Below are 24,610 nucleotides of genomic sequence, written 5' to 3' on the forward strand. Positions count from 1 at the left end.
TTAGACTGCTCTAGAAAATATAGCCACCATTTCCCATTGTTTTCAATGGAACAGAAGCCTGGGTACCTTCTCTCACTCCTTCGACAACTGCCTGTTTGCCCCGCAACCCAGGTCAGACTTTAAAAAGAGGAGTAACTGCAGCTGTCTGTGTCCCCAGTCCTGCAAATGCTTATCCATGGAGAGCAATGGACATACTTGTGTGCTTAATATGTGCATACTTGTTTGCATGACTGGAAATTTAGTCTACAGATTCTATTTTATTGTATATTTATAAATGTTTGCATGTAATAAATACACCCAGGTAGAAATACACATAATTAAGCATACACTTTTTAAATTTAATTGTATATTATTTTAGTAATAGTATTGTGGCTTGTGATATAAACATGAGTCAAAAAAAAAAAAAAAACCCCAGACCCACACATCTACATTATGCCAGCTCCATTGCGAATTTTGTATTTAATTTTTCTTTGAGTTTATGTACTAAGAGGAGGGGAGCAGGAGAAGGGTCTATGCAGGTTATGCCATATGCCTGCTCAAGGCCTCATTGTGGCTATACCTGCAGCGAACATTTCACAAAATGCTCTCTCCCCCACCATGACCACTTACCCAAGGGCAACCACTATACTGGTCCTTATGCTTTTTTGAGTGCAAGCATTGGGGAGTAGTAGCACCGTCAATGATACTAGGTGCACTACCACGTTATCCCTGCCCCCAAAGACTTTGCAAGGTCAAGGTTTAAATTGTAAACTGCTCAGTGTGGGTGGACTGCTGTGTCTACTCAGAATCCCGTTGAAGTCAGTGGAGCACTGCCTAGATGCCAGAACCTGCCTGAATGAAGCTGCTTGCAGGATCAGACCCTAAGAAGACATGTGATATACAAAGGATAGAGAAAAGGAGAAAGTCTAGTATATCATTTTTAGTTTTTCAGTTACATAAACTAACATCTACTTTCCCCAGTTCAGTCCAGTTGTCTGATTTCTTGTAGGCAGAATATTTTAGAAAGGAAAATTATTCCCAATTTATGTCAGCTGTGAATACTGAAGAAGTGACAATCTTTAATTATATAAATTACATAGATTCCAAATTACTGGATCTTCTTCACAACGTCCCTGGTGAATGCTTTATTTTTATTTTGCTGAGGCACAGAGAGATTACAATGCAAGTCACAGATAACACAAACTGAATCCAGGAGTTCTGACTCCCCATTCCTTTCTTTAGCCTGTTGACTATACTACCTAATGCAAGGATCGGCAACCTTTCAGAAGTGGTGTGCCGAGTCTTCATTTATTCACTCTAATTTAAGGTTTCGCGTGCCAGTAATACATTTTAATATTTTTAGAAGGTCTCTTTCTATAAGTCTATAATATATAACTAAACTATTGTTGTATGTAAAATAAATAAGGTTTTTAAAATGTTTAAAAAGCTTCCTTTAAAATTAAATTAAAATGCAGAGCCCCCCAGACCGGTGGCCAGGATCCGGGCAGTGTGAGTGCCACTGAAAATCAGTTTGTGTGCCACCTTTGGCACGTGTGCCATAGGTTGCCTACCCCTGATCTAATGACTACACTGAAGATTAGTGGTGAGAAGAGATTACATGGGAATAACATGTTGATAGAATTGGTGTACATAATATTAATGAAGTGAATTCAGAGAAACACAATTAATTTGTTATTTTTACCCTTTAGACCTGCTTCTCCTTCACTTACGTCAGTGCAGATCAGGAGTAACTCCACTGATTCAATCATTCAGATTGATAACCTGTGTAAATAAGAGGAGAATAAGACCCATAGTATTTGACAGCTAGGTGTTTGGATATGGATTTAATAGAGTTTGTGTGTGCTTGCAGGGAAGGAATTGTTTGGGGTAGGTGGTTAGGGAAGGGATTGTGCCATTTGCAGAGTGGTGCCCTGAGAGAGACTGAAGGCCTATTTCTCATCTTCCATCAGTTTTTCACTGGTCTAATTTCATTGATGAAGTTCAGTAGTTCTGGTTTATGCTGTGCAAGTGCGAGCAAAATCAAACTCTGGGAAATACTGATCTTCAGTAGCATTGGAAATTTGCCACCTAAAGAACCAGCAAAAGTCACTATGGTAATGTTTCCTTCTGAATTTGTCATTTTCAAGTACTTTTGTCTTTTTTCCATAATTGAGGATGCTGGGCAATGGGGGGAGGATTTCAACTAGAATTTGGCACAGGCTTAAGTGATACCATCTGCTGTAAGTATTTTGGTTCTTAACTAGAACACCTCTTGCTGGTGGTCTTAAGTTTGCTCAGTAGGAGCAGAGGGGGACAGAAGTTAGCCCTTGGTTAGGGTGACCAAACCTCCCGATATTATCAGGACCATCCTGATATTAGGGGCTTTGTGTTATATAGGCAACTATATCTTTTCTTCCCACTCTCCCTCGCCCCCCCCCCCCCCCGCCAAAAAAAAAAAGGTACCACGATTTTTCATACTTGCTATCTGTCACCCTATCCTTGGTGTTGATGGGCTGAATCACTGTTGATTTTTCCAGACTGGCACCGTACTACATTAATTTCTTTTAGATGATACCTGAGGATAGATGTGCCAACATGAGTTACAGGCTTGCCATAACATACTGCCTTATTACGTATCCAACAGACTGATTCATACTTGCCTGGGTGAAGGCTGAAAAAGTTACACACATGAAATGTTGAATTTTTGCAGACTTTTTCACCTCCTTGTTTCACATTTTGCTTTTTTTTCCTTTTGGCTCAGCACCATGATGCTTTTCCAGCATAGCTTTCTCAGTTACAGGCCCTAGGACAAGTTATTTGTATATATATTTTTGAGGATTCATAATATGGCATTAGACTGTCAACCAAATCTCTCTTGTTACAACATACGAATATACATACTGCAGGTTATTTAATTCTTCGTAGCTATAATGCTGCTTTTGGGCCAAATTGTCTTATCCATTGAAGTCAGTGGAATGGCTTGTGTGAGTAGAAGGGAAGGAGGATTGGTCTATTTTTCATATTCATTTGATGGAAATGGAGGAATAGTAAGGTACTACATAATTGTTCCATAATATCACTATTTTTTCCTAAACTTGGCAGTCTGTGGCTTATTGCAGCAGATGCACTGTTTCTATATGGCACCTGAGGGTATTGGTTAAAGGCTTGCTGTGGCATATTCTGTTGTTACAGATATGTCTGGATAGAGCTACTGAAAAATGTTGACTTATTGGAGCTTGTGTCTCCAAAGAATACAAATTGCCTTTATGCTACTGTTTGTGTGCTTAAGGATTCTCTTTCTTTCTTCTCCTTTTTGTGGCTTTAAAGTATTTATCTTGTTTTTCCAATAATACCTCCTCTTGATCCAAAATTTAAAATTGAATGTCTGGAATATATTACTTGGAACAAGGGTCTGGATTATCTTTAATTTTTGTTATATCTGCTTTCTTGGTCTTCTACACTTTATATGCCATTATAAGGATAGATAGAAGAAGGTATTAGGGTTCAGTTGGTGGGATGCCTGTCTTTTTCTCCTTAGTAGGTAGCACGAGGCAAAAATATTCATTAGGAGGTGTTCTTGTGGTGGATAGCATCTTAGTAACAATGACTAGAGGAGCAGCAGCAGTGCTGTGTATATACTCTGGTAACTTACATTGCGTTGATGACCCAAAATAACCTGCAGTGTTTGAGAGTCAGGGACTGGTAGAAATTTTAGTGACAATCTTTTCCTCTTTTTTTTTTAATGTTAGTTTTATTCTAGTTCTGGGACATTCTCTATTTTCTTCACTCCCTCTCTGGTCTCTGAGTAAATATAAAGACAATTAACAACCCCCTCTGGAAGAAGAGCATTTAAAGTGCAGTTTTATTTTTGCTTCAGTTAAAAAATCCACAATTTCTCTTCCAGTTTCTCAGTTAAATTATGCACAAAATAATTCAAATAAAAGAAGTTGTTATACTGTTCCAAGAAAATGGGTTTTTCTTCCTTCTATTTTTTTTTAAATAAAGCTTATTATCTATTGAAGGAAATGTCTATGCTAAAAGCACTATGTTGCAGCATGAGCTATGCTTGACCTTTTCTGCAATACCCCCTAAAAAAAAAATCAGAAAACAAAAAAAAACCTCTTTAAGTAGAATGAGATAATGATATCCTAATACCGTATTATGATAGAATAAGATTTCCGCTTTTTAGGCACATTCCTCAGTTTTTGGCTCCCATTAGAAGTTGATGGCACTCAGTAATTTGCAGCACATACTCAGGGCATAATTACAAGGAGGACATTACCAACACACACACACACACACACACACACACACACACACACACACACACACACACACACACACACCTTAATTTGGCTAAATAACAATGCCTTTGCCTTTTTCAGACTGGGGGGAAATGATGGTGGTACTCTTCCAAGCTACACCCGTAAAATAAGCTCTGCACAGGACTCACCAAAATGAGATGTTGCTCACTGGAGATTATGCGGATGTTTAAAATATGATTGTACATGCTGTCTGAGCTTCATGGGGCTGCTTGAGTTTGGGTGCCCCTCGCTGGGGCTTCAGTATGCCCATGGGCTCCACTATGCTCTTTGAACTTGGTTCCTCCTTGTTGGGTTAAAAAAAGAAAAAGATGGTGGTATCTCGCACACACCATGCACTGGTTAACACAGCAACGAGACCTCACTCACAATGTCACTTAGAATAAATTGTGTAGATCTATGGTTTCCTCTACCCTGCCCATCACCCATTCCGACCTGAGGAATTCTTGTCACATGGTAAGCCATGTGCAAGCAAACAATATGTATTTTAATATGGCTAAATGCAGATGTATACATCTAGGAACAAAGAATGCAGGCCATACTTACGGGATCGGGGGAGGGGAAGCTCTATGATGGGAAGCAGTGACTATGAAAAAGATTTGGGAGTTGTGATGCATAATCAGCTGAACATGAGCTCCTAGTGTGATGCTGTGGCCAAAAGGCATTCTGGGATGCTTAATCATGGGAATCTCTACTCGAAGTTGAGAGGTTTATTTTACCATTTTATATGGCACTGTTGTGACCGCTACTACAATATTATGTCCAGTTCTGGTGCTCACAATTTAAGAAGGATGTGGATCAATTGAAGTAATTTCAAAGAGCCACAAGAATGATTAAAGAATTAGAAAACATGCCTTATGGTGATAGACTCAAAGAGCTCAATTTAGTCAGCTTAATGAAGAGAAGAATAAGAGGTGACTTGGTCAGTTTGTAAGTACCTACATGAGGAACAGATATTTAATAATGAGCTCTTCAGTCTAGCAGACAAAAGAATCTCAGAATCATAGAATCACTAAATGTAGGAGTGGAAGGGACCTCGAGAGCTCATCAAGTCCATCTCCCTACGCTAAGGCAGGACCAAGTTCACCTATTCAATCCCTGACAGGCATTCATCCAACCTGTTCTTAAAACGTCCAACGATGGAGACTCCATAGTCTCCCTTGGAAGCCTTAGAATGTAACTACTCTTAGGGTACATCTACACTACCCGCCGGATTGGCGGGTAGCGATCGATCTATCGGGGATCGATTTATCGCGTGTAGTGTAGACGTGATAAATCGATCCCCGATTGCTCACCCGTTGACTGCTGAACTCCACCTCGGCGAAAGGCAGAAGCAAAGTCGACGGGGGAGCAGCGGCCATCGATCCCACGCTGCGAGGATGCGAAGTAAGTGATTCTAAGTCGATCTAAGATACGTCGACTTCAGCTACGCTATTCTCGTAGCTGAAGTTGCGTATCTTAGATCGATCCCTCCCCCCACCCCCCACCCAGTGTAGACCAGGCCTTAGTTAGACAGTTCCCCCTCCCTCCCCCCATATCTAACCTAAATCTGCCTTGCTGCAGATTAAACCCATTACTTCTTGTCTTACCTTCAGTGGACATGGAGAACAATTGACCACAGTCCTCTTTATAATAATCCTTAACATATCTGAAGACTGTTCTCAGGTCCCCCCTCTGTTTTCTTTCTCAAGACTAAACATACCCAGTCTTTTTAACCTTTCCTCAGAGGTCAGTTTGTCAAACCTTTTATTATTTTTGTTGCTCTCCTCTTGACTCCCTCCAATTTATCCACATCTTTCCTAAAGTGTGGTGCCCAGAATTGGACACGGTACTCCAGCTGAGGCCTCACGAGTGCAGAATAGAGTGGGAGAATTACTTCCCATGTCTTACATCCAACACTCCTATTAATACACCCCAGAATGATTAGTCTTTTTTGCAACTGCATCACATTGTTGACTCATATTCAAGTTGTGATCTGGTATAATCCCCAGATCCTTTTCAGCAGTACTATCGTGTAGCCAGTTATTCCCCATTTTGTAATTGCACATTTGATTTTTCTTTCCTAAATTAAGTACTTTGCACTTACCTTTACTGAATTTAATTTTGTTAAATTCATACCAATTCTCCAATGTATCCAGATCATTTTTAATTCTAATCCTGCCCTCCAAAGTGTTTGCAGCCCATTCCAGCTTGGTGTCATCTGCAGATTTCATAACCATACTCTCCACTCCGTTATCCAAGTCATTAATGAAAATATGGAATAATACCAGGCCCAGTACTGACTCCTGCTGGACCCCACTAGATATGCCTTCCCAGTTGGACAGTGAGCCGTTGATAAGTATTCTTTGAGTACAGTCTTTCAATCAGTTATGCACCCACTTTATAGTAATTTCATCTAGATCTAGACCACATCTAGTTTGCTTATGAGAATGTCATCTGGGACTATGTCAAAACCTTACTAAAATCACAATATATCATGTCTATTGATTCCCCACATCCACTAGGCCAGTCACCCTGTCAAAGAAGGAAATACAGTCCAGTGGCTGGAAGTTGCAGTTAGATACGGTCAGACTAGAAATAAAGCACACATTTTTAACAGTGAGTATAATTAACCATTTTGAACAATTTTTCAAAATTTGTGGTGGATCACTGGAAATGTTTAAATCGAGATTTCATACTTTTCTAAAAGATGTGGTCTAGGAATTATTTTGGCAAAGTTCTGTGGGCTGTGTTATACAGCAGATCAGACAATGGTCCCTTCTGGCATTGAAACCTGTGAATCTATAAATCTATGAATTGTTAATGTTTAAATTAACATCCCCAGATATCTAAATTAATCCCTTACTGATGTCAATGGGGTATTTTATAGCTCTTGGAGCTATTATTTCAGGCTACCTACAGATTCGCTTAGACATCTCTGCATTGATTACACTTGATTCACATTTCTGAGGCTTTTTTCTCAATCACAACATCAAAAAACTTACTTTTTTTAATGAAGGCTGAGGTACTAGAGAACAAGATTATAATAGCAATGGAGAGGTGCTGCTGCAGTGAATGGGTGCACACAAGCTGTTTTTGAGACCTGCTTTATTTTTCCCATCTGAATTTTCGCTGTCTTTGGAGGAGGGGCATTGTGTAGAAGTGCTTAGCATTGCTACTATCAGCTACTTAGCTGTTGGATATAATAACCAGGAGGGAGCTATAACTGCAGGTCCTGCTACATACACTTCTGGACAAGCAGCTGTGTCTCCTGGCTCAGCCACTCGCCTACTGGCTCTGAGGGTCTGCAGAGCAGGAAGAACCTGCCTGGGATATGAAAGAACTGCACGGGCTGTGGCAGCATCTTCTCTTCTCCCTTTCCTTAACAGGGACAGGCAAAAAAGGAGGCATGGCTATTGGAGATGAAAGGTGGAAGGATTTTGAAGATAGTAAAAGCTGGGACAAGAGGCAGAGAAAATGAGAAGTTGGGGGAGATGAGAGGGAGAGAATGAGAGATGGGGTAAGTGTGGGAGTTTTTGGAGAAAAGAGACTGGGGTTTGTGGGAGAAGAGCACCTTGTGGGGAGGAATAGAGAGAAGTGGCTTGTGGGAGAGGAGGAAGCACTGGAGAGATTGTAGAAAGTAGGTGAGTCTCAGAAGATGTCAGAGGTCTTGGTGATGATAGGGGACTTCAGCTATGCAGATACCTGTTGGGAAACATTATATAGCCGGGCACAGATTATCAAATAAGTTCTTGGAATGCATTGGGAACAACTTTTTATTTCAGAAGGTAGCAAGAGCAGCTAGGGGAAAGGCTGTTCTAGATTTGATTCTTACCAATTGGGAGGAACTGGTTGAGAATTTGAAGGTGGAAGGTAGCTTAGGTGAAGGTGATCATGAAATGATAGAGTTCATGATTCTAAGGAATGATAGAACAGAAAACAGTAGAATAAAGGCAATGGACTTCAGACTCAGAGAACTGATAGGTAAGATCCTTTGGGAAGCAAGTCTAAGGGGAAAAAGAATTGAAGACCGTTGTCAGGTTTTTTTAGAGACATTATTAAAGACACAAGAACAAACTATTCCAGTGCATTGGAAAGATATGAAATATGGTAAGAGACCACCCTAGTTTAACCAGGAGATCTTCAGTGACCTGAAACTCAAAAATGAATCATAGAAAAAGTGGAAACCAGGTTTATTATGAAGGATGAATATAAAAAAATACAAGTATGTAGGGAAAAAATTAGAAAGGCACAAAATGAGACTAAACTAGCTAGGGATATAAGGAGCAACAAGAAAATGTTTTACAAATGCATTAGAAGCAAGAGGAAGACCTAGGACAGGGCAGGTTTGTTACTTAATGAGGATGAAAAGACAGTAACAGAAAATGCAGCAGTGTAAATGGGACTAAAATAGGGAAATGAACAAGTTAAGAATTACTTAGATAAGTTAGATGTCTTAAAGTCAGCATGACCTGATGAATACATCCTAGAATAAGAATAATTAGGGTATGTCCCCATTGCAATAAAACACCTGCTGCTGGCCAATGTCATTTGACTCAGGTTGCAGAGCTGTAAAACTGCAGTGTAGACTTTTGGGATTGTGCTGCAACCTGGGCGCTAGCACCCTCCCCCCTTGAGCCCGAACATCTACACTATAATTTTATATCCTCACAGCCCGAGTGCCATGATCCCACGTCTGCTGACATGGGCCAGCCCCAGGTGTTTTATTGCAGTGTAGACAAACCCTTAAAGAACTTGCTGAACAGTTCTCTGAGCCATTAGCAATTATCTTTGAGAACTCGTGGAGGATGGGAGAGATCCCAGAAGACTGGGGAAGGGAAAATATAGTACCTGTCTATTAAGAGGGGAATAAGGACAATAAGCAAGACATGAGAAGTAATTCTTCCACTCTGCTCAGCACTGCTAAGGCCTCAACTGGAGTGTTGTACCACACATTGGGAAAGCTGAGGACAAATTGGAGACAGTACAGAGGAGAGCAACGAAAAAGACTAAAGGTCTAGAAAACATGACCTACAAGGAAAGATGGAAAAAACTGGGGTTTGTTTAGTCTGGAGAAGACAAAACTGAGTAGGGACATAACAGACTTCAAGTACGTCAAAGATTTTTATAAATGGGAGGGTAATAAATTGTTCTTCCTAACCATGGAGCAAGGACAAGCAGTAATGAGATTAAACTGCAGCAAGGGAGATTTAGGTTAGACATTAGGAAAATTTTCCAATTGTAAGAATAGTTAGGCATTGGAACAAATTATCTAGAGAGACTGTGGAATCTCTGTCACTGGAGGTTTTGAAGAACAGGTTAGACCAAATAGGGATGGTCTAGATAATACTTAGTCCTGTCTCAGTGCAGGGAACTGGACCAGATGACCTATCAAGGTCCCTTCCAGTCTTACATTTCTATGATTCTATGGAGAAAACTGTAGGGGAAAGAGGGGAGATGCAGATTTTGTGGGAGTTTGTAAACTCAGTACCCTGTCTGAACACTGCTGCTACATAAGACAAGAGCCAGTCACAAACTACACCATAGGAAGAGGGGCAAGAGGAGGCCAAATAAGTTTGTGTGTGTGTGTCTCTCTCTCTCCCGTTTTTTTTTTTAAGTGAAATGGGAAGAGAGCAACTTATGTTGGAACTTATAGATGGCATTACCTGTTTCCCTTTAAAAGAAAATGATATTCAATGCTTATGGATCAATGTACTAACAGATAAAGCACAAGATGGGGTATTAGTTGGTGTCTGCCACAGACCACCAAATCCTACTCGGGAACAGGATGACTAGCACCTAATGCCCCTATCTATAATGCGTAGGGGGGGGGAGGGAAGCTGTGTTTGTGATCATGGTGGACTTCAATTTGAGTGACATATGCAGAAGATCTGCTGCTGCCAGTACTAAAATGTCTAAATATTATTGATGACATTTCCTTAAATTGTTTCATACAACAGGGGAATTCTGTATCAGACCTCATTTTGACTGATAAAGAGGAACAGATCACAGAACTAAAAAATAATGGTAACTTAGGCACAAGTGATCATGACTTAATCACATTTATAATGTAGAAACTGAATAAAGTCCAGACTAGTTATATATACACATATACACTTTGTTTTGTTGAAGGGCCAGTTTCACAAAGCTGAAAACAATTGTGAGCCAAATTAGTTGGAAGGAAGAATTTGATTAGAAAAATATGAATGATAATTGGGAATTGTTTAAGAACACTTCACTAGCTGCATGAAGAGCCACAATCCCACAATTGAGGAAGAAGGCCATACTGGTTAAAAAAAAACAAAAACACAACCTGGTTAGAAGGTTGGAAGAAAGGGAAGTTGATAGTAATGAATATAGATCAGAAGCTTGGAACTGTAGAAAATTGATAAGCGAAGCAAATGGACACAAGATGAAATCTAATCCAGCAGGGTTAAAGACAATAAGGAGGAGTTTTTTAAAGTATATTAGGAAGAAAAAGAATCCTAACAATGGTACTGGTCCTTACTAGATGGAAATGTCAGAATTATCAACAATAATAGAAACAGAAAAGGCAGGAGTGCTCAATTAAATATTTCTGTTCTGTATTTGGGGGGAAAAAAACAAATACTTCATGTCATATGATAACACTTTTTCCATTCTACTGGTATCTCAGGAGGATGTTAAATAGCAGCCGCTAAAGCTAGACTCTTAAATTAGCAGGTCTGGATAACTTGCATTCAGAAATTTTAAAAGAGGTGGCTGATTAGCTTGCTGAACTTTTAATGCTGATTTTCAATAAGTCTGAGAATGCTGGGGAAGTTCCAGAAGACTGGAAGAAAGCTAATGTTGTGCCAATATTTAAAAAGGGATGATGGAGATAATTATCAGTCTATCAATGCGATATTGGTACCAGACAAGATACTGGAGTGTCTGATATTTGACTCAATTAATAAAGAATTAAAGGACAGTAATATAATTAATGCCAAACAACATGGGTTTATGGAAAAGTGATCCTGTCAAACTAGCTTGATATATTTTTTTGATGAGATTACAAGTTTGGTTGATAAAGGTGGTTGTGTTGATGTAATAATATTGGACTTCTGTAAGGCATTTGTCTTGGTACTGCATGACACTGATTAAAAATCTAGAAAGATATAAAATTAGTATGGCACATGTTAACTGGGTTAAAAACTGGATAACGGATAGGATGTGATTTTAGTAGGGTCCCACAGGGATTGGTTCTTGGCCCTATGCTATTTTTATTAATGACCTGGTAGAAAAAATTAGTCACTGATAAAGATTGAAGATGACACAAAAATTGGGGGAATGGTAAATAATGAAGAGAGCAGGTCACAGATACAAAACAATCTGGATCACTTGGTAATCTGGACACAAACAACAATACACATTTTAATATAGCTAAATGTGCATATATACATCTACTAACAAAGAACCTAGGCCATACTTATAGAACGGAAGACTTGGTCCTGGTATGCAATCCATAGGAGATTCAGGGGTTGTGGTGGATAATCAGCTGAATAGGAGCTCCCAGTGTAATCGTGTGGCCAAAAGGGCTAATTCAATGCTTGGATGCATAATCAGAGGAATCTTGAGTAGGAACAGAGAGGTTATTTTACCTCGATTTGGCACTGGTGTGACTGCTGCTGGAATACTGTGTCCGGTTCACATGTGCACAATTCAAGAAGTCTCTTGATGAATTGGAGAGGGTTCAGAGAAGAGCTGTGAGAATGATTAAAGAATTGGAAAACATGCCTTACAGTGATAGGGTCAAGAAGCTGTCTATTTAGTTTAACAAAGAGAAGGATAGGGGTGACTTGATTATAGTCTATAAATTTAATAATGGGCTTTTCAGTCTAGCAGAAAAAGGTATAACATGATTCAATGGCTGCAAGTGGAAGGGAGACAAATTCAGACTGGAAATAAGGTGTAAATTTTTAACAGTGAAAGTAATTAAACATTGGAACAATTTACCGGGGGTTATGGTGGATTCTCCATCACTGACCATTTTTAAATCAAGAGCTGCTCTACAAATTATTTTGGGGAACTTCTATGGCCTGTGTTATATAGGAGGTCAGATTAGATGATCACAATGGTCCCCTCTGGGCTTGGAATCAATTAATCTATGAGTTGCAGTGAAGAGGATAATCTTGCAACACTGCAGAGGAATGTCTTTGCACACATCACACCCACACTTTTGGGGTAAAATGAGTTTACTTATCACGACCTTTGTGCCACAGTGGGAGATGCCTTCAATTTCACCATAAAGAGGGAGTCAACTGAGCAAATATCAGTAAGTTTTCAAGTGCAAGCTCTGAGGTGTTTGATTTCCATCAGCTCAAAAGTTTCCTGTAGCTCTAGCATGTACAAAAATCTCATATGGAATTAGTTTGAACTGTAGCTCTGTCCTAAAAAGACATCTGCTCTGGTTTACGATGAATAGTTTTGCGTTAACAGAACTCTGAGAAGTTGTTTCCCTTGTTGAAAAATAAATCCTCCAATTGAAAAACTATGACTAATACATGATTTCCCTCACAGAACTAGTTTAATATAGGAGAATGCTTTTTCAACATTGGAACGTAAAGGATTGGCACCAAAGTCCTGCTAATAATTTGGATTCAATAAAAGAGATTAAATCTTTTCATTCCTTTTTTCTTGAATACTTTTTTGGCTAACACATTGATTATTCTTATGGTCCTGATTTCTGTTTTAATTGAATTGCTGAGAATGAAAATGATTAGCAAAAGTTGTGTGTTGAGCAAATTTGTTTTGTTAATGTGGTTTTGTTTAACATCTCTTGTTCTGTCCAAAACACATAGACGTTCTTAAAAGGACATGATAGTGCATAGTTTACATACCACACGAGTAACAAAGTGAATGTGCAATGGACTTAAATGGACAGTAAATCAGTGAATAACATAGGTATTAAAAAGGGGAAAATAGGTTGATATGCTAGGAAAGTTATAAAAACAGTGCAGTAACACATACAGGTTATCATGTTTAGTCTATATTGAAATTCAATTGCCTGTGGTATGAAGGAGGCCAGTCTAGATGATGGTGTAGAAAGTTCCTTCTGTTCTCAAAAATCTGCTTTTTCATGGCCAGTTTATTTCCATTTGTGCTTGTGCTATCATTGTCCTTTAGCTCAGTGGTCTCAAACTTTCTTTTTCGCAGACCACTTGAAAATTGCTGAGGGTCTGGGTGGACCACTTCATGATCTTTCCAAATGATGTTTGTACCATTAACTAAGTATTGTAAAGCTCTTTGGATAAAAGTGCTATATAAAATAATAATAATTAATGTTTTTTGATCTACAACTCATTTTAATATCAGTAGTCTTACCTTTCTAATTCAATGGACGTGCCCTCTTTCCCCTGCCGCGGCAGCCCCCAAGCTGGGGCTGGGAAGGAGGGGGGTCTCTCCCTTTCTCCCCCCGCTGCAGCAACCCCCGAGCTGTGAAGGAGGGGGGTCTCTCCCCCACCACAGAGCTGAGGCTGGGAAGGAGGACCATCTCTCCCCGACAGCCGCAGCCCTGGAGCACGTCCCAATTCTCCCCAAGGCCACCATCTCACCTTATATTTGCGTCTTCTCCAGGGTCCAGGCACCTAATTAGTGGAGCCACGCCTGCACGGCTCCACTAATTAGGTGGATGGCCCTTCATTTTCTTGTGTGTGGCTGCCCAGGCATGCACTTTAGAGGGAACTATCTGCGGACCACCTGAATGGAGCTTGCGGGCCACTGTTTGAGAACCTCTGCTGTAGCTACATAGCTCTTCTCCCTCCCTGGTATTTGCCCCCTTAATATATTTATAGAGAACAATTATCTCCCATCTCAGCCTTCCTTGCTAGAATAAACAAGCCGAGGTCTTCCACTCTCCTCTCTTAAGATAGGCCCTTCATTTCCAAGAACTTCCTAGTAGCTATCCTCTGCACCTCTACCAGTTTAAATTCATCTTTCTTGTACACGGGTGACCAGAATTGTACACATATTCCAGGTCCTACATTAATACTTCTCTATCTGTATTGGAATGCCTTGCCTAATACATCCTAGGATCATATTTGCCTTTTTCACAGCCCCATCACATTGGTGGCTCATAGTCATCCTGTGATTGACCCACACACCAAGGGTCTCTTTCCTCCTCTGTCACTTCCAGCTGAGGAGCCCCCAGCTTGTAGCAGAAATTCTTAGTATTAGACTCTAGGTGCATGACCTTGAACTTTGTACCATTGAATTTCAGCCTATTTCTGTCACTCCAGTCTTCAAGGTCATTCAGATCTTCCTGTGTACTTTTCTGGTCCTCCTCTGTATTGACAATGCCTCCCAACTTTGTAACATCAGCAAATTTCATTAGCACACACCTATTTTTTGTGCCAAGGTCATTAATAAAAATATTGAATAAGATTGGTCCCAAGACTAAGATTGAAGTGAAAGGTGCTGGATTAACAGCACTATAAACCAAAGTAATCAGTTGTTCATTTTCTCTGGTTTGGCCCACCATTTTGTTTGTCATGTGCGGGAAGGGCCACCTCTAGGAATCTGAGAGTAATTCAGGCTTCTGTTCAGCCATTGGCCCTTTACTGAGACTGCCAACATGAGTGCCAATTGTGATGGCCATTTTTGCAATATGGACACTTGTCCACTAGGAATTGGAATGTGATTGCTAATATATCCCCACTGAGATAACAACAATCTCCAAACATAAACCATTTTGAGAGGGATTAAAAACAGTGAGAAGGGAGTGAGAGACTCCATAACCTATTGTCAAGCTCATGTTCTTCATGTAAGCAAACAAAACCACCTGCGCCTTTGAAGAAAAATCTTTAAGGTATTGCAAACGTTTAACATTTGTCTGTGGTGTTATTGGCTTAAAAACTGATCTATGTCCCTTAGGGATTAGGGAGAAATTTCCTCCTATATCCCTTCCTTTGCTCCCTCCCCCTCCACCCTCAAGGGTTCCATATCACAGCACACCTCATGGGCAGATATGTAGGCATTGCTCCTTCTGGTTTGTCTCTGTATCTGTGGGAGGGTCATTGGAGAAGAATGGAGAAGTATCCCTTCTTCCAAGAGATCATGCAGGCTGCTTCCACAGCACTCCCAGGCTCAAGAAAGAAGTGACTGAGATATGGAAATAATCCCAGATTTTCTCTGTGGCGGCATTGTGGCTGTTCTGGATGTGCCTAATAAATTGATCTTTATGTCCATTCCATGCACTGGTTTGCTATACTATGAAAAGGGAAAAAAGACTACTTTCTAATGATAGTTAATAATCTACAAAACTGCAGATGCCTGGGATATATTCCGTGTGTAGCCTCTCCATGCACAGATCTTTTATCGATAACCCTGAGGGGCGAGGCTTCAGCAGTCAAGTCTGAAAGGGCACACTAGGAGGAACCACAGAAAGGACAATCTAGGTAAAAACATCTCTTGGATTTTAACAAGCCATCCCACTTTCCCACCTTTTGTAACATGCACAGTGAAACTAAACTGGAAAATAAGTGTGCAACCTGAGACAGTCTCACTCAAAAGGTCAAGAATCAAAGCTAAGGTTGACTCTGCATCTTATCTGATACTTACTGTGTAATTTATTTCCTGCTTTAAATTTAGTTTCCTAGATTTTTTTTTCCTTTTTTCATTATAGCAACTTTTGAGCTGGGAACAAGCTGTAAAAGTTCAGATCAAGTGCTGTATTTGTATTTGGGTATATTCACATCCTGGGTTTCGGTTCAGTTCACTGCAGTGATAAAGTCCAGTGTGAATTTCCTCAAAGTTTGTCAGGGAGAATGTTCAGAATTGGGGTTATGATCTGGGTCAATTTCTGGTTAATTTGCATAACCCTATCTTTAACTATACACATATATTTATTCCTTCTCCCACTCACTGTTCCTCCAGTCTTAATTTCTCTGTTATCCTCTCCATGTGGATCTCTGCAGTGGAGAATGGCTTTCTCTTGTATTGGACCAATTGTCTGGAATTCTCTCTTCCCCCATTACCCCTGCTCACAAAATACTGAGTCTTGGAATAACTACCCTATCTTTAAACTCACCATGAAACCTTCCATCTATCTTTAGTTCATGGTATGATTAGACTTTCTGTAAAGTGCTTTATGAGACTTTATATGAAAGAAACTATATAAAAATAAACTATTTTGTCTAGTTCTATAAGATTTAGACATCTGAACTCAGACAAAGGACAGTAAAGTCCTATTAATGATGTAGTCTTCTATTTATATATACTCACCCATTTCTTTTTCTGTTTTCTGAATTTTAAAGTACATTAATTCAGTTGTTGATTTTCAGAGCTTGAATGGGGTAGTGGTTTGAAACTGTGAATTCTTTGGGGCTGGGACTGTCTTTGTTCTATGCATGGATAGTACCTTGCACAGTGGTACCTTGGTCCTTTTGTGGGGTTCCAAGGCACTAATATACTACAGACGATAGATGATGATAATAAATATGTTGGTATGCCATACTTATTTTGATGACTGGAAAAAAGGAAGCCAGCTTGTGGTTTAAAAAAAAAAAGAAGTTGGAGGTATGCCCCTTTTTCTTTTTTGGGAGCATATCTTCACTTTAGTTGAACTCAGAAATGATTTATGATGTTCTGCCCATACTCTCTTCTGTTGTCGTCTGTCATTGTAATTTGGGGGTGCAATCTCTCCTACAAGCACAGGATTTACATTCCTACCTCAAGAGGTGAAATCATCTTTTATATGTGGTAGCACCTTTTCTGAATTTAAAGCCAAACTCACCATTGATCTGCTGCAAAAAAAACTAAATAAAACTAGAAGCCCCGCCCCCAATTGCATTTTCCACTCCAAATATCTTATTTTTTTAAAATTGTTCAGCAGAGTTTTCATTACTTCTGACATTCTCCAGTAGTAGAAGACAAAGCTATCTCTGCTGTCCAAAAATCTTATTTACAGCTTTCATTGCATATACTCTTGTTTATTTCCAGTTTGTGGCACATATTGTAGCGCAGTCTAATAAAACTGATCTTGCTTCATCAGCCTCAAGTCCCTGTAGATTTTCATGTATCGTGTGATTAATTGCTAGTTTCCTGTAGACTTCTTACTCTTTTCAATTTTTTTTATTTCTTTAGCAGAAAGAGCTAAGATAAAAATAGTGAACCAGGTAAAAATAATGATAATAAAAAAACCTGTACTTGGAATCATATTCTTCTCTAGATACCTCTGTCTTTAACTACCAAAGATTTATCAGTTGAAAGATGTATAGGACTCATGGAAGTTTGATAAACCCACTAAGTCTGCTGAGATACCAAATTAGCACTTAAAAGATATGCATATCCAAGGTGTGTGTGTTGAAAGTATTTTTTTGTTTACTGACAACTCATGTATTTACTTGTCTAGTAGTATTTTATTATCTTTAATATTCACTGGGAGATCACAAAGACTTGTGGCTTATAAATGAGAATTTTTCAAGTATCGGTGCAGCAACTCAGAAATACGTTGCCTAATCATTTGGTAATCCAATGCCTAATGTATACATTAATGGAGCTTTGTGACAAATCACCTGTTAGATTTCACCTGACAGCTTGTCGTATAGTAATTATAAATAATTGTAATATACGGCTATCATAATGCCTGCAACAAAAAATGGGGAAGGTAATTACAGAGTATCCTCTGTGCCCCCCTTTGCTCTTCTCCTGAAGTGACCCAGTGTTCCACTTTGATTGAGACGGTTCCAACTGTTAATGGAACATCCCACTGTCCTAAAGAGTTTAGTGGGGATGTCTATTTGTCACCATTGCATGCCACAGTCTCAGACACAAGAGCCAAGGGGAAAATAACAGTGTGTAGTATTAATTTATAATATAATACAGTACTATTTAATGTTTGAACTGCATGAGACTGCAACATGAAAACATTAAGGACTTGTCCTGCATGTCTTACTCAGGCAAAACTCTAGCAGAAGTCAGTGGGAGTTTTGTCCTGAGTAGAAAATGTAGAATCAGGCCCTAAATGGTGGCAGCCAAGAGGAAAGCTCTCTCTCTCTCCCCCCTTACTCATGTGAGGTGTCAGTGAAGGCAATGGGACTACTTGTGTGGTTTAGGTGAGCAGAATTTAAACTGTTATTTTTTAACAATGGAAGAAGTGTATGTGTGTTTATATATGTGTATAGATATTTTTAACGATCCAAACAGAAGCAAGAGATACGCCCCACACTAAAAAGTTTGTGTATAGATTCATATCCTGAGTACTTAACTTAATTCAGTATCTTTGTACCTGGTAGTACAGCACTTTCAGTTTGTTCGATATTTGTATAAGAAATATTTCAAAGTTAATATATTTTTGAAATAGTCTTACAATTCAGTATTATGCTAGCATTACAGTTATGTATTATCACAATCTTGGCAATAAACTGCACAAACAAAAACTAGTAGAACATTGTACTTGAACTTCTTAATATATTTTGTAAAGAATATTATTCCCACATTGTGTTAACTTGTGATATTTTGAGTTATGCATCCTGAAAGCTAAAACTTTTGGGAGCAATAATATATCAATGAAATAGAAACAACCGGTTTAACATTACAGCAGAAATATATACACACACATATATGTATGTATATTTCTGCTATCATTATTGTTGCTGATGATAACAAAGCAGGTGCTGATTCATCCTTGGGCAACAGTAGACAGAGTTTTTCATACTGTTTCACTGCACTCAGCATCATTTCTCCCTCTGATCTTTACATATACATCCAGCATTATTGCATAAATCAGAAATTTGATAAATTGAATTCACTAGGTAGGCCTGGCTTTAGTGGTTTATATAGAAGGAAGCAGATTTATTTCTTATTCATACCACAGTGCTGACAAGAAGAACAGAGGGAGGAGTTATATCAAGATGATTATAACTGCAAATTGTGTGGAAAAAGTTAAATATGGTCTCAAAACTCAGATCTAAATTGTGGTGGTGGTGTCACAATTTGTAGGGGACTTGGGATTACTGACCAATTCTTCTGTGTCATTCTAGGATCTTAGCATGAAGAGTATTGAAGCAAATGGTGAAAACTGTCAGGACACTTGATCATTATATTAAAACCTGGCATATCTATTTTAGGGTGACCAGATGTCCTGATTTTATAGGGACAGTCCTGATATTTGGGGCTTTTTCTTATGTAGGCATCTATTACCCCCCACACTCTGTCCCAATTTTTCATACTTGCTATCTGATCACCCTAATCTATTTAGTTATTTCAAAGCAAGCATAGAGTCTTGGGGTCAATGGGGGCTGGGTTGTGATGGGGTTTTAATTTTTGTTTGCATTCCGTAACTATATGTGTGTGCGTGTGTGTGTGTATAAAATATAAAATCCACTCAACTTTTTATTATTCATAGAATCATAGAATCATAGAATATCAGAGTTGGAAGGGACCTCAAGAGGTCATCTAGTCCAACCCCCTGCTCAAAGCAGGACCAATTCCCAGCTAAATCATCCCAGCCAGGGCTTTGTCAAGCCGGGCCTTAAAAACCTCCAAGGAAGGAGACTCCACCACCTCCCTAGGTAACGCATTCCAGTGTTTCACCACCCTCCTAGTGAAATAGTTTTTCCTGATATCCAACCTGGACCTCCCCCACTGCAACTTGAGACCATTGCTCCTTGTTCTGTCATCTGCCACCACTGAGAACAGCCGAGCTCCATCCTCTTTGGAACCCCCTTCAGGTGGTTGAAGGCTGCTATCAAATCCCCCCTCATTCTTCTCTTCTGGAGACTAAACAATCCCAGTTCCCTCAGCCTCTCCTCATAAGTCATGTGCTCCAGACCCCTAATCATTTTTGTTGCCCTCCGCTGGACTCTTTCCAATTTTTCCACATTCTTCTTGTAGTGTGGGGCCCAAAACTGGACACAGTATTCCAGATGAGGCCTCACCAATGTCGAATAAAGGGGAACGATCACGTTCCTCGATCTGCTGGCAATGCCCCTACTTATACAGACCAAAATGCCGTTAGCCTTCTTGGCAACAAGAGCACACTGTTGACTCATATCCAGCTTCTCGTCCACTGTGACCCCTAGGTCCTTTTCTGCAGAACTGCTACCTAGCCATTCGGTCCCTAGTCTGTAGCAGTGCACGGGATTCTTCCGTCCTAAGTGCAGGACTCTGCACTTGTCCTTGTTGAACCTCATCAGGTTTTTTTCGGCCCAATCCTCTAATTTGTCTAGGTCCCTCTGTATCCGATCCCTACCCTCTAGTGTGTCTACCACGCCTCCTAGTTTAGTGTCATCTGCAAACTTGCTGAGAGTGCAGTCCACACCATCCTCCAGATCATTAATAAAGATATTAAACAAAACCGGCCCCAGGACCGACCCTTGGGGCACTCCGCTTGAAACCGGCTGCCAACTAGACATGGAGCCATTGATCACTACCCGTTGAGCCCGACGATCTAGCCAGCTTTCTATCCACCTTACAGTCCATTCATCCAGCCCATACTTCTTTAACTTGGCGGCAAGAATACTGTGGGAGACCGTATCAAAAGCTTTGATAAAGTCAAGGAATAACACATCCACTGCTTTCCCCTCATCCACAGAGCCAGTTATCTCATCATAGAAGGCAATTAGGTTAGTCAGGCACGACGTCCCCGTCGTGAATCCATGCTGACTGTTCCTGATCACTTTCCTCTCCTCTAAATGTTTCATAATGGATTCTTTGAGGACCTGCTCCATGATTTTTCCAGGGACTGAGGTGAGGCTGACTGGCCTGTAGTTCCCCGGATCCTCCTTCTTCCCTTTTTTAAAGATGGGCACTACATTAGCCTTTTTCCAGTCATCTGGGACCTCCCCCGATCGCCATGAGTTTTCAACAAAAATAGTCTCAAATTCATTCAACAGGATGAAAAATGGTCAGGCATGCCACATTCCATATATTGATGCCTTTCCATACTCATAGTGCAATTATTAAAATCTTTTTCATTTTGGAAGATGCAGTGCTCCTTTAAGTATAAAACTGATCTTGGGATCATTTTGCATGGCACAATTGGAAGTATGTCAACAAGAGGACAGGAGTTGGGGAGGAACAAAGTAGCCTTAAAGCTGGGCAGCACTACATTTCCAAAGTAAAATCAAATAATATAAAACAAAACTAAATATAATAACACAATCTCAGTATAATAACTCAATGGGAGAACTCATGAGCATAAGTGTTTGCAGGACCTATCTATCTGAGGCAATTACATGGCTCCCATCACCATAGTATGTGAGTGCCTCCCAGTCTTTAATATATTTATCCTCACAACGCCCCTGTGAGGTAAGGAAAAACTTCCTCTCCAAATGACTAGGGCCTCCAGGAAGAAAAAAACAGAGACTTTAAGCCAAACTTTACAGTGACTTAAATTCAACTCCCCTGATTTCACTGAAGTAGCATGCGCTGTAAATGAACATGGACTTTGGCCCTGTGTCTTTACAAAGAAAATAAAAGTGCCATGTAAACCTATGGAAGTATATACAAATGTTTGATAAAGATGATAATATGCCTTCAAGGACAAATTCTGCCTGAGTTATAGTTCTTGCAACTCCATTGATTTCATTGGATTGTATAGGGGTGTGAATCTGAACAAAAGTTAACCCTTTAAATTCCACTGAAATAGATTGGATTTAGAAAGTTTTTGGAGAGGGACAGTTATCACACACACACAGGGAGGTAGTCTATTGTGTGGTGTGTGTGTGTGTGTGTGTGAGAGAGAGAGAGAATGTGAAGGGGGGAAGGAGACAGAGGGGGGCGTATTTGAGATGCCCATCATCTCAGAGTTCTGTGTTTCAGTGTGTGCATCCCTCTGACACGCACACCCTTTACACAGTGCTGGAAACAAGTGTGTGTGTGTGTACACACAAGACAAGATCTTCTCTCGGCTGGACTGGTACAGCTAGCTGGATCCCTGGGAGTGACGTCACCGTCTTCCCCCTCCTCCTTCCCCCCATCTCACCCCCGCCCCCCGTGTGTGTCTCTCTCTCTTGTTTCCTATGTCCTCAGTCAGTCAGTGGTCCAGGGAGACACTGCTGGCTCAGTGCTTCTCCCTCTCTCAATACCTTCTCCGCTCCCGCACCGCTCTGCAACAAGCTCTCCCCAGCACTCGGGGCCATACGGATCCTGTGATCCACGCAGCCTGAGAGGATTTAAAAATAATAATAAAAAAACCCCAGCAAAACAAAGCGAGAGGGAGGCACCTCCACCACTTTACTCCTCCTCACCCCCCCCCCTTACTCCCAGGGGAGTCCGAGCAGGGGCACTGTTCCTGCTAGTGGCTGTTTCCCCCTGTCTTTGCCCCCCAGCCCCGAGAAAGGGAATCGCCTTTTGCCTCCCGTCTGTGTGCACTGCACTCTGTTTGGAGCGGCGGGGCGAGCAGAGGGGGGAGGCGGGTGGGCGACCCAGCTATTTGTAGCCACAGACTCTGCTACAAGGCGAAGCGGGGGGAAGAGAGGAGGAGGAGGAGGAAGCGGAGCAGAAGCTTGGGACCAGAGCGAGCGCCCGGGAGCAGCGGCAGCCGCAGCCGGCAGAAGCAGGCGGAGGACGGAGCCGGGAAGAGAGCGGCTGGGGGAGCCGGCTGCCCCTGGCTGCTGGATCTCCGGGCTCCCGCCGACTCTCCCCCACTTGCCGGCGTTGGACTGTGAGAGCCACGCACCAGCGCCAGACCGCAACGACTCGCGGGCTCCTGCTGCTTGGCTTGGATTAAATTGGCCGCCCCGGAGCCCAGCGAGAGGAGGTGGCGGCGGCGGAGGGAAGCGCCGGTGGTGGCGGGCGGGCAGGCGGCGGCGGTGGCTGCTGCTGGGACTGGGGGAGCCAGCATGACCAGGTAATTTCCCCCGCCGCTGCCCCATTGCTCCCCCCTCTGCCGCTCCATCTGTGCGTGTGTGGGGAGCATTGCACACATGTGCACCACACTCAGCACTCCCCCCTTGGCGTTAAACAGGCTGCCCCTAGCCCTGGCCAGACCCCTCGCCTCTGCTTTCTTCTGGGTTTTAATCTCGAACCACGGCTGAGAAAGGACATGAAGAGAGTTGTTGTGGGGTGTGTGTGTGTAAGGGGGGGGGGGGAATTGACTAGTGACCAGAGTAGACGTTTCCACTGAATTCCTACTGTAAGTGTGGGGGGAGGGGGGAATTCATGTATCGTGTATTGTAAAGAGGGGTGAGTTGTTATTAATGATAGCATTTTTTTATTTGAACTAGTGGGGAGAAGGGGAACTAGCAGCAATCAAAGGGAAAGTGGCTGCCATTCACGGTATGGGAGGAATTGTTTGGAGACCTTTTACACACTGGAATCAGATCAGTTCTCTCTTTTCCCCTATAGCAATTGCATATGATTGTGCATGATGATAAGAAGTTTTTTTGTTTGTTTGTTTTTTTAAAAAGGTCCTTTTTTGAAACCACTGTAAAGAAACCGAAACAGTGCAGCTTTCTGTAGGGTTATAATGGAACTCTCACATTTGTGCAGAAAACTTATTTTACTAGCTCCCTCTTAAAATTCATATTTTTTGTAAGCAGGGACTTTCCCCACTTTTAATGTAGCCTACTTTGACTTATAAATACAAGATCTGTTTTCTTTATTCAGTTCTAAGTGCTACATTTTGGGGCAGGGATATTTTTTCCTTAAAACTGTCACCCCTTCCCAAGCCATCATCACTTTTCCTTTTTCAGACACCTCTCAATAAACACATTTCTGTTTCTCGTTGTTATTTGAGAGTGTTGTCTGATGAGTATACATTCTCCTGCCTGGCCTTTATACACTGTACCACCACACACACACGTTTCTATTTCTTCTCACCTTTACCCCATACATACACACAATTTAAAATTTAAGCTTTTACATATATAAAGAGGACCATTTTGTTCACCTCGCCACAGAGCAGCAAAGGTTTTATGTTTTTCTGTTCATTCAATATTCACTGGAGACTATGCGACATTTCATGTAAGACCTTAGATACTACTTTGCTTTGGAATTTCCTAATTACAGGGGGTGGATATGTTTATTTTATGTTTCTATTCTCTTGAGTATTTAAACTTAGTCTCAACTTTCTATGTGAATTCTATCTTGTGACCCTTTTGCCAATTGCCTTCTCCCTACCTTCTGCACAAACACAGGCAACTTCTGTAACATCAAGACTTTTACTTTGAATCTTGATGCATAGATGAAGAAACACAGCTCTAAGATATTTTGTGTTCTTTGGTGTCTGGTAAAAGATTTATAATATTTACTACTTTCTATTCTTTATGGAAATGTGGTTTAGAATATATTGTATTACATAGTTTTTAGTGGGTTGGGAAAGAACAAAGCTTTATTGTTCATTGTTATTGAACAGAGCAGCTCTGAAC

At 40.8% G+C, this 24,610-nt stretch overlaps 1 protein-coding gene across 41 annotated transcripts in view; it reads left to right on the forward strand.

Moving 5' to 3' along the window:
* The window catches only part of PTPRD (protein tyrosine phosphatase receptor type D), a 1,673,772-nt gene that overhangs the window by 1,151,211 nt on the left and 497,951 nt on the right, over window positions 1-24,610 (forward strand). The window contains exon 1 of one of the 41 annotated variants that reach the window (XM_065549570.1): window positions 20,233-23,091. The exons of 39 other annotated variants lie outside the window; for them this stretch is intronic. The gene's annotated coding sequence lies outside the window, so the exon portion shown is untranslated. Of the gene's footprint in view, window positions 1-20,232; window positions 23,092-23,472; window positions 23,520-24,610 lie in introns of those variants that run through there. One more of the 41 variants, XM_065549571.1, reaches the window with a different exon arrangement.

This window comes from Chrysemys picta, chromosome 6 (assembly GCF_011386835.1).
Source record: "Chrysemys picta bellii isolate R12L10 chromosome 6, ASM1138683v2, whole genome shotgun sequence".
Lineage (NCBI taxonomy): Eukaryota > Metazoa > Chordata > Testudines > Emydidae > Chrysemys > Chrysemys picta.